Here is a 13727-nt window from a genome sequence, read left to right as displayed (position 1 = left end):
CCAAAGCCTGCGTACTAGTCGGCTGGTACGGCACCGTAGTCCTACCTAGCGTGGTATAGATCGACCCTCCCGCGAGCGAGAGGGACGGAGGGCGCAGCCGCGGGACAGACAAGGAGAGAAGAGGGAAAATAACGCACGCGCACTGCTGTTAACGCAATACAATGAGGACGTGACGCAACAAATGTACCGTGACCGGGCACACTTCGTGTTAAACACGCCTTATTCCGCGCGTGTAGGTGAACTGGGCATAGCGTGTAGGGGGGAAGCGGGGGAGGGTGTCTTGTGAGGGGCCCAGTGATACTGGTTGTGTTTGGAGTCGAGGCGAATTACGAATGCTGTCTTCGTCTGGCTTTGTCTGGGTTTCCCGATGATGATGAATCATATTTCACCCGCTAGAACTAATGCGAATTACACCGTAAATTGATTGGACTGTACGGGAACAGCGCGATTTACTCGAGACCAATTGCGGGATCATGTCGGGATTATTTGCCGAAACACCCCCCAAATGGTATCAATTGACTGATGTGCAAGAAATAACATTAAGTCATAGAATAAGGAATAATACTACGCTTAAAGTGAAATGATCCGTAAATTAAAGTTCAGTTTTTAACGATACTAATAAATTAAATACGAGTTCATTCCTCTGGAAGAAAGATAGACTTTGCAATGGAAATGGGTACAATTGTAAAATTTTATTGTAGCGCCTATAAAGTCCCTTCCCTATAGACTCGCCATAATGTTCCGTTGTACCGGTTATTGAAATTTTCAATCAAACGCCTCTCTAATTGGAAAACTCTAGAAAAACATCGTATTTGAATTTGTGTTTCGAATACGAAAAGCCAGCGACTGGATTAATTAAAATGTTCCAGAATAATATTAATTCAATAATCATCATCATCATCATCATCAGCCGTATGACGCCCACTGCTGGGCATAGGCCTCCCCCAAGGATCTCCACGACGATCGGTCCTGCGCTGCCCGCATCCAGCGGCTTCCCGCGACCTTCACCAGATCGTCGGTCCACCTTGTAGCGGGCCTACCCACTGAGCGTCGTCCGACACGTGGTCGCCACTCCAGAACCTTTCCGCCCCATCGGCCATCGGTTCTCCTCGCTATGTGTCCTGCCCACTGCCACTTCAGCTTTGCAATTCTTCGAGCTATGTCGGTGACTTTAGTTCTCCTGCGGATCTCCTCATTTCTGATTCGATCGAGCAGGGAAATACCGAGCATAGCTCTCTCCATTGCCCGCTGAGCGACACCGAGCCTCCTCACGAGACCCATAGTAAGCGGCCACGTCTCACTGCCGTAGGTCATCACTGGCAACACGCACTGGTCAAAGACTTTCGTCTTGAGACACTGAGGTATTTTGGACGAGAAGATATTCCGCAGCTTCCCGAACGCTGCCCATCCGAGTTGGATCCGACGAGAGATCTCTTTCTCGAAGTTGGACTTACCTAACTGGATTATTTGTCCTAGGTAAATGTACTGGTCTACAACTTCGAGTGTAACGTTCCCAACCTGAACTGGAGTGGGTGCGACATGGTGGTTGGACATAATTTTTGTCTTTGCCATGTTCATGCTAAGACCCACTCGTTGGGATGCGTTACTGAGATGCTCGAGCATGGTGTTCAGGTCTTCCTCAATTCAATAATAATGGTAATAATTATCTTATAACTGTTTCGTCTTCGATCAAAGATGCCAATATTAAAAGCACTCATTTTACGAAAGGTAAAGACGAATATCAATAGTACATAACGTAAACTCCTTACTTTGTAACTCAACCTCTTTATTTTCGACGGTAACAAAAACATAACATAAGCTCACGACACAACAGCCTACGTGGTCTAGTGGTTAGAGCGTTAGGCTCACGATCTGGAGGTCCGGGTTCAATCCCGATGGGGACATTGTCGAAATCACTTTGTGAGACTGTCCTTTGTTTGGTAAGGACTTTTCAGGCTTGAATCACCTGATTGTCCGAAAAAGTAAGATGATTCCGTGCTTCGGAGGGCACGTTAAGCCGTTGGTCCCGGCTATTAGCCGTAAAAACACCTCCACCAACCCGCATTGGAGCAGCGTGGTGGAGTATGCTCCATACCCCCTCCGGTTGATTGAGGGGAGGCCTGTGCCCAGCAGTGGGACGTATATGTTTTAGTTTATGTAAGCTCACGACATCCCAATTGGGGTAGTCAGAGTTACATCAATCGCATGATGAACTATGTATCCACACCTCACCGACTTTATATTATGCCGTATCCCCATCTATGATGGTCGAGTGCACTAAAACTGCACTAAATTAATAACTCATTCGTGCAAATCCGGTATCGGGGTTTATCAATATTTATACAGCGCTTTGTTTACTTACAACTTGTGAACAACATTGTGCTGCATTCATTTTTACCTATATGTTATATAAGTGAAGAAGCTCGGTGGCGCAGCGGTTAACGCGCTCGGTCTGCAATTGTTGAAGTAAAGCAACTTTCGCAAAGGCCGGTTATAGGATGGGTGACAACAAAAAAAAAGTTTTCATCTCGAGCTCCTCCGTGCTTCGGAAGGCACGTTAAGCCGTTGGTCCCGGCTGCATTAGCAGTTGTTAATAACCATCAATCCGCACTGGGCCCGCGTGATGGTTTAAGGCCCGATCTCCCTATCCATCCATAGGGAAGGCCCGTGCCCCAGCAGTGGGGACGTTAATGGGCTGGTGATGATGATGATGTTATATAAGTTATCACGAATTTTAGCTGGACAGTCTGGAAAACTGTCAATCTGCCGTCTACATTTGAACTTCTAGTTTTTATCCTCATTTATTACCTAAATAAATTAAAAAAAGAAAACTCTGACAGCTGTCGTAATGGAATACTCCAGTGATTCTTACAATACATTTTGTATACTATATAGAAGCTACTGTCTGCTTGTCTAAACTATACCGTTTCGATGTAACCAAATGCGAACTAGTCTTCCCAAGTGTTTAGATACGTTAACCCTCAGAGGTGCGCCTCTGCCCGTATCATCGAGTATCAATACCAAGGTACCCCTCTGTTTGACGCACTTACCCCAATGTTAACGAGCAGCGGGAAACGAGACAATTACGAACTTAAAGCATCGAATAAAGAATAACAAATACTTCGCATAGAACGGTAACTCTCCGCTCACCAGCGTCTGAGCTAGGTTTACCTCCTCCCCCCTCGGATATAGTTTAGTCTTCAATCGTATGACGTCATACGTCACACACACACTTGCGCACGTACGATAACATCAATGTGTACAGACACAAACAACCTCGTTTTACACAGGTAAAACGTTCCTTTTTTTTATTTAACTTATATACTTATAATGAATTTTAATAAAGAAAAATGTAATTACAAATGCGAAATTATGTAATTTTTTTATGTTATTTCATACAAATTCCATAGTAATTTCGTGTTTTGACGTTTAGTACTTAACTGTGTAACTTTTGTATCAAATCTTTTTACAACCTTTTTTTTGTATAAAATCTTTTTATTTTGAATATCTTTTACTTTTTTATACGATATTGTTTTTCTATCTGACTTTTCTCTTCTGACATGTGAAAGGTGGGAATTTCATGATAAACTGAAAAATTGCTGAATTATTTCTCTAAATAACACACTTTAGTTCCACAACTGTTTTTCTTTTCGATAGTATTAATATATTTATTTTCACCATAAAAACAATTAATAAAAAAAAACAATAATATAAGGAGCCTCTACGTGTTGGCTTCGGCCCCACGCACACCTTCCAAAAGTCCGGGCCTCCATAGGCCCGAGATATGGAAACGACATACAAAAATATAATAAAAGAAACAATATACAAAATCTATTCAATCAACCCGACTAGTTGGAAACTACCCTATTCACTTACACCATGAACGGCGTAAAGGCCAATGACTCACAAACATTACTAACAAGCTTCCCTCAACCACACTTGAGACCGTAAGTAAGGGTTGTACCGTCGTAGGTACATCGTCAAACACCCGGCGAACCGCGGCCATCAGTCTTATCTAAACTGAGGGACTCAGGGACTCAGGGACCTCTGAGGGGGACGTCTTATTCACCTTCCTCACAGAACGACGCAATCGTACGTAAATCAAACAATTGACGATTTGAATATAGGCATAACGTATAGAACGGCAACTCCCCGCTCCCCACCAGCGTCTGAGCTAGGTTTACCTCACCCCCCCCCCCCCCCTCGAACATAGTGTAAACTTGAATCAGAGACTATGGAATTCCATTTACTTCTATCCTGACACTTCTCTTGCTTCCACCACATTCATCAATAAACTTTTTCTAATGTAAGTACGTCTTTCCAGTAGGGTTAGCATGTCCAACGTGAGAAAAAATTGTCACGGTCATTTTATCGATTCTGACGATATAATCATGTCGCTTTGTCGATTGGTCCTAACCCAAATAAGTCAAGTCGTTCTGTCTAAATACGAAGAAAATCACGTGCCGCGCATTTTAGGGAAAAAGCAAACTTATCGATTTCGAGAAAATTTATTGAATCGTTCGATAATTTTATTACTTTGCGCATGTTAGCCCTGCAGGTCTGCTTTTTATTACTGTTACTTTGCCGGACAAATGGGGAGCGCTGAAGGCTCTCACCCGGTACAACGTTTAAGACAACAGACCTGAGGGTCCCAGGCGCCAAGTTGGGCGCGAACTAGTGTTGTCGAAAAATCGATAGTTTTACTATCGATAGTAAACAGCCAAAATCATCTACCCAAACGATAGGACTATCGATAGTATCGATAGCTCTTTTTTGGCGATACTATTGATAAACAACGATACTATCGATAGTATCGATAGTTAAAAGATGAAAAACTATCGATAGTTGAAAAACAAAAAACTATCGATACTATCGCTCTTCGATATTGCGCAAGCTATCGATACTATCGATTAATTATCGATACTATCGTTTTTTGGTAAAGTATAGATAGTTCGATCGAAAACTATCAATAGGGCGCTATCGAGCGGCAACACTAGCGCGAAACTCGGCTCAGAGCGTCGTCTGAGAGGAAAAATATTTGAAAGAATGAATCGACCCTAGCGGGTCGATAGCGATAAGCGCGATATCGTATCGTACTATGAGGGATGCCTCACACTTCCTAAGGGAGACGTTTCTAGCTATAATTAGGTTTGTAACGCTGATTGAGCTATGACTGTCACTAGAATATTATATAGTTGTGTTATTATAAGTATAACATACAAGGTGTTAGTGACATCGTAACGAAAACTTTCAGGGATGATTCGCAGCATGATTCTGAGTTGATATCAAGTGGAATTTTCCGTCGCAAGAGTATGATACTGAAAATCATTAAAAAATAGGTAATTACAATATAATTCAAAATAGTTAAAAACAAAAACTACAAAAAACATGAATTTTGCGACGGAAAATTCCACTTGATATTAACTCAGAATCATGGTCTGAATCATTCCCCTCTGTATTCGTTACGATGTCACTAACACCCTGTACAGTTATATTATTGGTTTTTGCAACATAATAAAAGCTCACAATTACATCCCAATCGGGGTAATCAGATGTATATCCAGCGTAAGGTGAACTAAAAACCACCAAGCTTACTGTTAGACCAACGTGGTGGTGAACGGTATCGCCGTCTATAATGGTCGAGCTGTGTTAGTGAATACTGCACTTAAGATGAATTAATAACTGATAAGTGCAAGTGCAGTATCGGTTATTTGACGAATACCATAATTATAATAAATAATTATAATACGATAAATATATGTCAAAACTTCACTTTAGGTGAGGTAAAGTGCTGAATATAGCTACCTATGTACCTCTAATACCCTATTACCACTAATTAAAGAGCCACGCTCTTGTCGGTGTAGCATTCTCCATGCTACTTTTTATATTATACGATACTATATAAATCTCATATTATATACATAATCATTCAACGACCAAATCAACGAATTTAATATTTAAAAAGTACAGCGTAAAACGGAATCGGATAAACTTATTCAGCGAATGAACTTCGATTAAAAAGTAACCTTTTGAATGACTACCTCATATGGAAATCTGTTACTTTTTTTTACTTTTCCCGGTCAATCCCTTGTTCCAGCACAGCGCGTCCGATTTATCCCGGGGTAACCCGGATACGGAAAACGGATAAACGATGAGCGAATATTGGGCACGGGCAAATACGCTCTCGATTTAATATGTCTCGCGATCATTTTGTCCTTTTTCCATTATAACATTTGTCCCGTGGGATATGCAAATTTTATAGCCACCGTAAAAAGAATAGTCGATAAGCCGTGGTAGCCCAGTTGGTGAGGTCGCAGGTTCGAAATCCAGAACGAGCCTCACCAATGATTTAACTTCTAATTCTACACGCCCTAACTATACAAATTCTCAGGATATATTGTTAGCAGTGGACTTACTAAACATATAAAGTTTCAAGTTTAGATTTTAGTTTTCACTTTAGATTTTATTGATATGTAAAAAAATCTCTACACGCCCTAACTATACAAACACTAAGTTCACAAACTCTATACATTTTAGGCAATATATGGGGCTTGCCCGTTTCGTTGCTACAAGAATTATAACACAATAAATTTGTTACCTTACGCTCACGTGATGAAAGCAAAATAGTTTTTTCACCTTATGCTTATGTGATGGTAGCGAAAGCCAAGTCAGATATTTTGCCTAAAAGGTAAAGAGTTTGTGAACTTAGTGTTTGTATAGTTAGGGCGTGTAGAGTTCATATTCATATTCATTTATTCATTGCAAAGTCACAAGCAGTTAGGTGTTACATACATAGTATTAGGTACATGTGACGCCCTGCAAGGGCACAGCAACGTTTTTTATTACATGTCAATAAAATCTAAAGTATAATAGCTATGCACTTGAAACTTTATATATTTAATAAGTCTACTGATGACAATATATCCTGAGAATAAAGTTCATCTGGTATAATCCAAAACTGAGTTTTGGGGGTTCAAAAAGTCGTCGAAACGTTTCGAGAAAAGGTAAGTAGTGCGCCCTTGCGCTTCGTTTTGCTCGTCTTGGCCTGGCACTCCCGTGCCCCCTGATAACCGATGTTGTAGCTTTACGCTCAAATAGGATAATCAATCGATCAATCAAGCCCAATTACGCGTTAGTCTCCGTTGTAATCACCTATCAATTTTAATTAAGTACTTATACCTACCAAATCTTGTTCTTGATTAGGTATTATGCATAGAGGTTGCGAGGTCGATAACCGATATCACCATCCACCGTGCCAGGGTTATTATTGAGCACCCAAAGCTGCAAACGCTAGGATATAATTGCCGAAGGATTTATAATTATTATGATTCGTGCAGTTACCTGATTCAGTCTGCAATGTCCTAATCAAACTAGAGTCAGAGAATAGAGAGTTGCCGTTCTATACGTAGTATTTATTCCTTATTCTATGTTGTAGATTATCACACAAACACACACACTGGAAATTGTAAACTTACTTCTAAAAATAAACGTTTTTTTTTGTAGATTTGCCGCAAATGGCATTAACTACTTGCGTGGATGACTATAACACGACGATATAGACTATATACGTAGAGGCATATAGGTTCTACTAATTACTGGAGTTCCTAACCAAGTGACTAGCGATCTAGATCTTACTCGATTATTCTCTAAGGAGCCGTGATTCACGCCCTTTGTCATCCTAATGACCCGGCCCGTATAATAGAGGCGGCACCGCGGCTATCGTGAATGCATCCAACCCGCCATTAGCTATTCGTCTTACTGTCAGCGATCGGTGAGAACGCATCAGCGAGGAGTTAGAATCTTCAAGATTTAAGTACTTAAACGAAAAATAAAATATTTCTCCAATGAGGAACTTTTCAGGCTACGTTCGGCAAAAGGTACTTACATCTCTCTCTTTATTTAAGAGCTGCGCTCTTGTCGGTAGAGTAATCGCCATTCCTCTCTTCTTCCCGCCTTATCCATCACCTCCTGATACGACACGACCTGCTTCTTCTCTTTTATTTGTTTCATAAATGTTCTCCTATGATGTTTGTTATAAATGAATCACGTGTCGTATCAGGTGGTCAATCATTTTCCTCTCCGGTTCTCTATAGTCTTCATTATGGTTCTCTTTTCTTCTCTTTCCAGCACTTTTTCATTTGACACCATTTCAGTCCACCTTATACCCTCTATCCTTCGCCAACACCACATCTCAAACGCTTCCAACCCCTCTCTGTGTCATAGTCCACGTTTCACTTCCATAGAGTGCAATGCTCCAAATGTATGATTTAATAAACAGTTTCCTTTATTTTTAATGATAATGTTTTTGGTTTTCAAAGTGTATTTTTTCCTGTTAAATGCTTGTTATGTTATGTCTATTTATTATACTTCCAAGATATTTAAAACTATCAACTCTTTCTAATATGTTGTCATTTAGTTTAATAGGTCTATAGTTTGTTGGATATTGGATGTTGTCATTATGTTGGTGCTTACATAATGGGATCACATACAATCTAGGGATCACAAAGTGATTTTTGTGATATCTCTCCACCGGGATTCGAACCCGGGGCCCTAACGCTAAACAGCTCTAAGCTCGCTCCTGGTTACTCGCTCGCATAGAGGACAAATGCTGTGAATTCCTGCAGATTGTGTTCCCGTCGGCTCTAGACATTAACATACGCCGGGTGACGTCACACTGCGTCTCCTAGCCTAGCAGTTACACTAGGGTCACCTACCGGCGCCTAGTTTATTTTACACCGAGCCAAATTCCATAAGGAAAATTGGCGCCCGAAATGGGGCCGACTGTTTTATCGATGACGTCATACCACTTGCTCCACTTAATTCGGAATCAAAGTTTTGCAGTAGTACATAAAACGTAGAACTAGTTTTGCTATAAAAAGGTCATGAATATCTATTTTAAAGATTAGGACTAACAGGTTTATCATATCCAGCTTACGACGTCGTATCAATAGTGGCTGCAAGTTGTCTTTGATTACTTGTGGCTCTGCCCACCCCATTGGGGACTACGGGCGTGAGTTTATGTATGTATGTAGGACTAACTATATCACAGGTATGTCGTCGTTTACATGACGTTAAAACGAAGAAAGGGATTGTGTTCTTACTAACCTTTTGAACCATATTCATAATATCCATATTATCCATATCAGAAATTCGTATCATAAGTGATTGCAATTGTCTACTGATGTCTTGTGGCTCTACTCATGTCATTGGGAATCACACGGCCTCCGTGGTTTAGTGGTTGAGCGTTAGGCTCACGATCCGGAGGACCCGGGTTCGAATCCCGGTGGAGACATATCACAAAAATCACTTTGTGATCCCTAGTTTGGTTAGGACATTACAGTCTGATCACCTAATTGTCCAAAAAGTAAGATGATCTGTGCTTCGGAAGGCACGTTAACCCGTTGGTCCCGCTTACTACTTACTGATGTAAGTAAGTAGTCATTACATGGGCCATGTCAGGGGCCTTTGGCGGCGCTATAATAATTCTGACACCAGGGTTGATGAGGTTGGTAATTCACCTCACAACCCACACGATAGAAGAAGATTGGAAATCACAGGCGTGTGTGTAAAGATGTATGTATGTCTATCATAAGTTTGTATTACTCCATCAGTACCAAGTCTCTTGATATCAGGGTCTAGCAGAAATGGGCTGGATTAAAATCATCAGGGTTCCACCCATCATCATCTCCCTAGCATTATCCCGTTTTTCACAAGGTCCGCTTACCTAACATGAAGATTTGACAGGTCCGGTTTTTACAGAAGCGACTGCCTGTCTGACCTTCCAACCTGCGAAGGGAAAACCAGCCCAATACAGGTTAGGTCACGGGTCACGGTCCCGAGACAAATATCACACTAAACTTGATAAATATTGTCATACTTTCTCGATATTAATTAAGTACAATGTAAGTAATTGTAGGCCAACTCCTACAAAAGCAAAAGCCTGAGCTCACCCCTGGATAAGTATCACAATAAATGATATAGTTACTTCCTAACGTATACAGTTATTTTATTTTTTGGCCACAATAGATCTGATTAGGTCGCAGAGGCCATTCGGGCTGCATTAGTTCGAGCCCTCTTGATTCACAAATAATAATAGCGTATAATACTCGTACAATTTATTTACTTCGCTCATACAATACTTGAGACCTTACCCACTAGGCCCACTAGCGTCGATAATATTTTCAGATATAAGTAATCCTCTCAGAAGACGCATTGTAGGGTTATCATGCACAAGGTAAAAAAAACGTATAAAATTATCGATCGATTCAATAAATTTTGACGTCATCGATAATATTGTTTGAGATCTTCCCCATTCCCCATTGTTTGTGTGAGAAAATATTGTTTTTTTCCCTAACTTGCATGCCACGTGATTTTGTTCGTATTTCGACAGAACGACATGATTTATTTGGGTTCACATATTAGCACCAATCGCCAAAACGACATAATTATATCGTTAGAATCGATAAAATAACCGTGACAAAATTTTATCACGTTGCACATGTTAGCACTACTACGAGTACCAAAGCCCAGTTGGAAGAACATTTGACTGTCACTGTGAAGTCCCAGCACGGGCCTAAGTCAATGATTTTCGAATGTGTTTTCAAATTGAAACGGTGAAGGAAAACATCGTGAGAAAACCCACATTCCCTAGATTTTTTTTCGGAGGTATTGTGACCTAACCTGTATTGGGCTGCTTTCGCGCCGAGGTTCGCGTCCAACTGGGCACCCTCAGGCCTGTTGCCTTAGGCTGCGTTTCCATTGACGTGGAGCTGTGCGGAGATATGCAGAAATCGACCAATCACCGTGAGTGAGAGAGTGACAAAGCGTCTTCGTTTTTCGCTCTCTCGAACGTTGTGATTGGTCAAATCCGCACATCTGCGCTCTTCTCCGCTCATCTCCGCGTCAGTGGAAACCCGGCCTTGAATTTTGTACCGGGTGAGAGCCCTCAGCGTTCCCCATTTGCCCGGCCCATTAGTTAATGCCATTTGCGACAAATCCACAATAAAGACCTAGAAAGCATATCTACGTAGCAACCCTTAAACGACCGTTGTACCGAAAGCGACGTTAGGAAAACACTGTCTGATACGATGTGAGGCGTCAGTGCTTATATTACATTATGTAAACACGTAATTAGCATGTCGATATACATACATAATATAAGATCGCAAAGAGAAAATTTAAATCGAAAAAAGATTCTAACTCGGACGGATCTTGAACCCGCAGCTCTAGGCAAATAAATCGCAAATGTTTTACTCTAGTTTTACTTTACAATAAATTTAAATTAATCAACATAACTGTAGACGTGTCGATCTAAACGAATATAACTACTCATATTCTAGTAATATGGCGCTGGCGTCGGCTTAATGACAATAAAAAAGAAAGAATTTCCAGTGAGAATTTCAAGAGGACCCAGTGGTGTAATGGTTAACACACTCGTCTCGGGTTACACAAGAGCTGCGGGTTCAAGTCCGGTCCGAGTCAGATATTTTTCGATTTAAATTTTCTCTTTGTGAGTTTCCCTAAGAATGGGTAAGTGCGAAACCAAATTCATATAAGATCACGCCTATTTCCCTTTGGGGTAAGCAGAGACTACGGGATTCAGCTTACTACAATCCTAACACACCATATTCGCTTCTTCCGCTCTCGTCAAAGATTAGCATGTCTATTTAACATTAATTAAGATTCTGTAACTTGGGACCTGGGGTCTATAAAAACCACATTGAAGCAATTTGACTTTGATTACTTGTCGCTCTGACCACCCCATTAGAGATTATGGACACGAGATTATGTAATGTACATAACAACAACATAAGCTCACGAGTATTCCAATTAGTGTAGTCAGAGGTACATCTATCGCAAGATGAACTAGGTACTTACCCACACCTTGCCGAGTTTTTTGTTAGACCAATGTGATAGGTGGTGAGCCGTATCGCCGTCTACAATGGTCGAGCCAACTGAGTTAGTGAAAACTGCACTTAAGATAAATTTATAACTCATTGGTGCAAGTTCGGTACCGGGGTTGTACATTTCATCATCATCAATTTAAGAGCCAAGCTCTTGTCGGTGTAGCATTTTCCATTCCAGTCTATCAAAGGCCAATTCCTTGACTTCCCTATAAGACACGACGTTAACCTTTTCTTTAATCGGAACAGATTTAGATGTAAGCTCTTCGTGGTCTTCCCCTTCCTCTCTTTCCTTCTAGCTTTCCTTCTATATTTTACATTTACTACATTGCTAATCCTGTGCGACTTCCCTTCTACGGCCACGAGCATTAATATGTATACACTTTGGTACCATGTCACATTAACTTTTTTGACAAATTGAATTGTAAGTCTCACTAAATGTCAAATATGTTAGTGTGACAGAGTCCTAAAGTGGGTACATTATATTGTTCATGACTGTACATAGCTTCCATTCTTAAAACGTTTACGATATTAAAACAGCCTACTCGTACAAAGAGCTGAGTCATATCGATTACATCACTATACTACTTTAGTGTGCATCGATTTTACGACGAATATTATGACAGAGCCGTTTAGGCTTCGGCTTTTTATCACGTCACATAAACACAGCCCATATCTTTAAGTTTTACTACTAAACACTCAACAGATTGATAGCGCTTTATTTTCTTCTTCTTCTATCGTGTGGATTGTAAGGTGGATTACCAACCCCATCAACCCTGGTGTCAGGGTTATTACTGAGCCGCCAAAGGCCCCTGACATGACTCATGTAACTACTAACTTACATCAGTAAGTAATAACCGGGACCAACGGCGTAACGTGCCTTCCGAAGCACGGATCATCTTACTTTTTAGACAATCAGGTGATCATTGTTTTAAGTTTACGCGGTTATTATCATAATTAAAGCACATAATAACGGGTTCATTAATCAGGTGATCAGCTTGTAATGTCCTAACCAAACTAGGGAATACAAAGTGATTTTTACCGACTTCAAAAAAGGAGAAGGTTCTCCATTCTAATCGTTTTGTTCGGGGTTAACTTCGTCGTTTATGAACCGATTTTAATAATTCTTTTTTTTTTGTACTTTATTATACAAAAGATAATATATTGAGAATATAATATTTTGCGAATGTAATATTTTGAGAATATAATATTATAAGAACGAAGGCCGCAGTGGAGCAGTGTGATCATACCCCCTCCGGTTGATTGAGGGGAAGCATGTGCCCAGCAGTGGGACGTGTGTAACGTAGGCTGTTTACGTACTTATTGCAGAGAATACAGCGAACCGTAAAAAATAAATGACTAATCGTACCTCCGTGTCCGCGACATTTCGCGACTAGGGTGGCACCCCTCATGTCTCGCCCTTGACAATACACCCAAGGGGGACTTAGATTCACTATAATCAAATGTCAAACAAAATGCGTACGTATTCGTGTTACTTATTGGCTTTCTTTAGGAAAGTCTCCCTTGATTTTCCTATTGTTTTGCTTTCCAGGCAGTTACAGAAAAAACATACATGAACTCATAAAATGTAGCAGAAGTCATAATTAATAGTAATATTGTTTAACCTTTAGGCGGCAACCAATAGGCGGGGTATTGCCATGCGTGGCCAACAAATTCTGGAAACCACGTGATATGAATTAATTATGTAGCACACTGTACCACGCTGCTCTCCACTGCGGGGTAATGAAGGCGTTTTCGACTAGTAACTAGTGCATTTCGAAGCACGGAATCATCTTTTTCTTTTTCGAACAATTAGGTGATTCA

This window comes from Pectinophora gossypiella, chromosome 15 (genome assembly GCF_024362695.1).
Source record: "Pectinophora gossypiella chromosome 15, ilPecGoss1.1, whole genome shotgun sequence".
Classification (NCBI taxonomy): domain Eukaryota; kingdom Metazoa; phylum Arthropoda; class Insecta; order Lepidoptera; family Gelechiidae; genus Pectinophora; species Pectinophora gossypiella.
The sequence above is the reverse complement of the archived record's forward strand: the minus strand, read 5'-3'. Positions refer to the sequence as shown.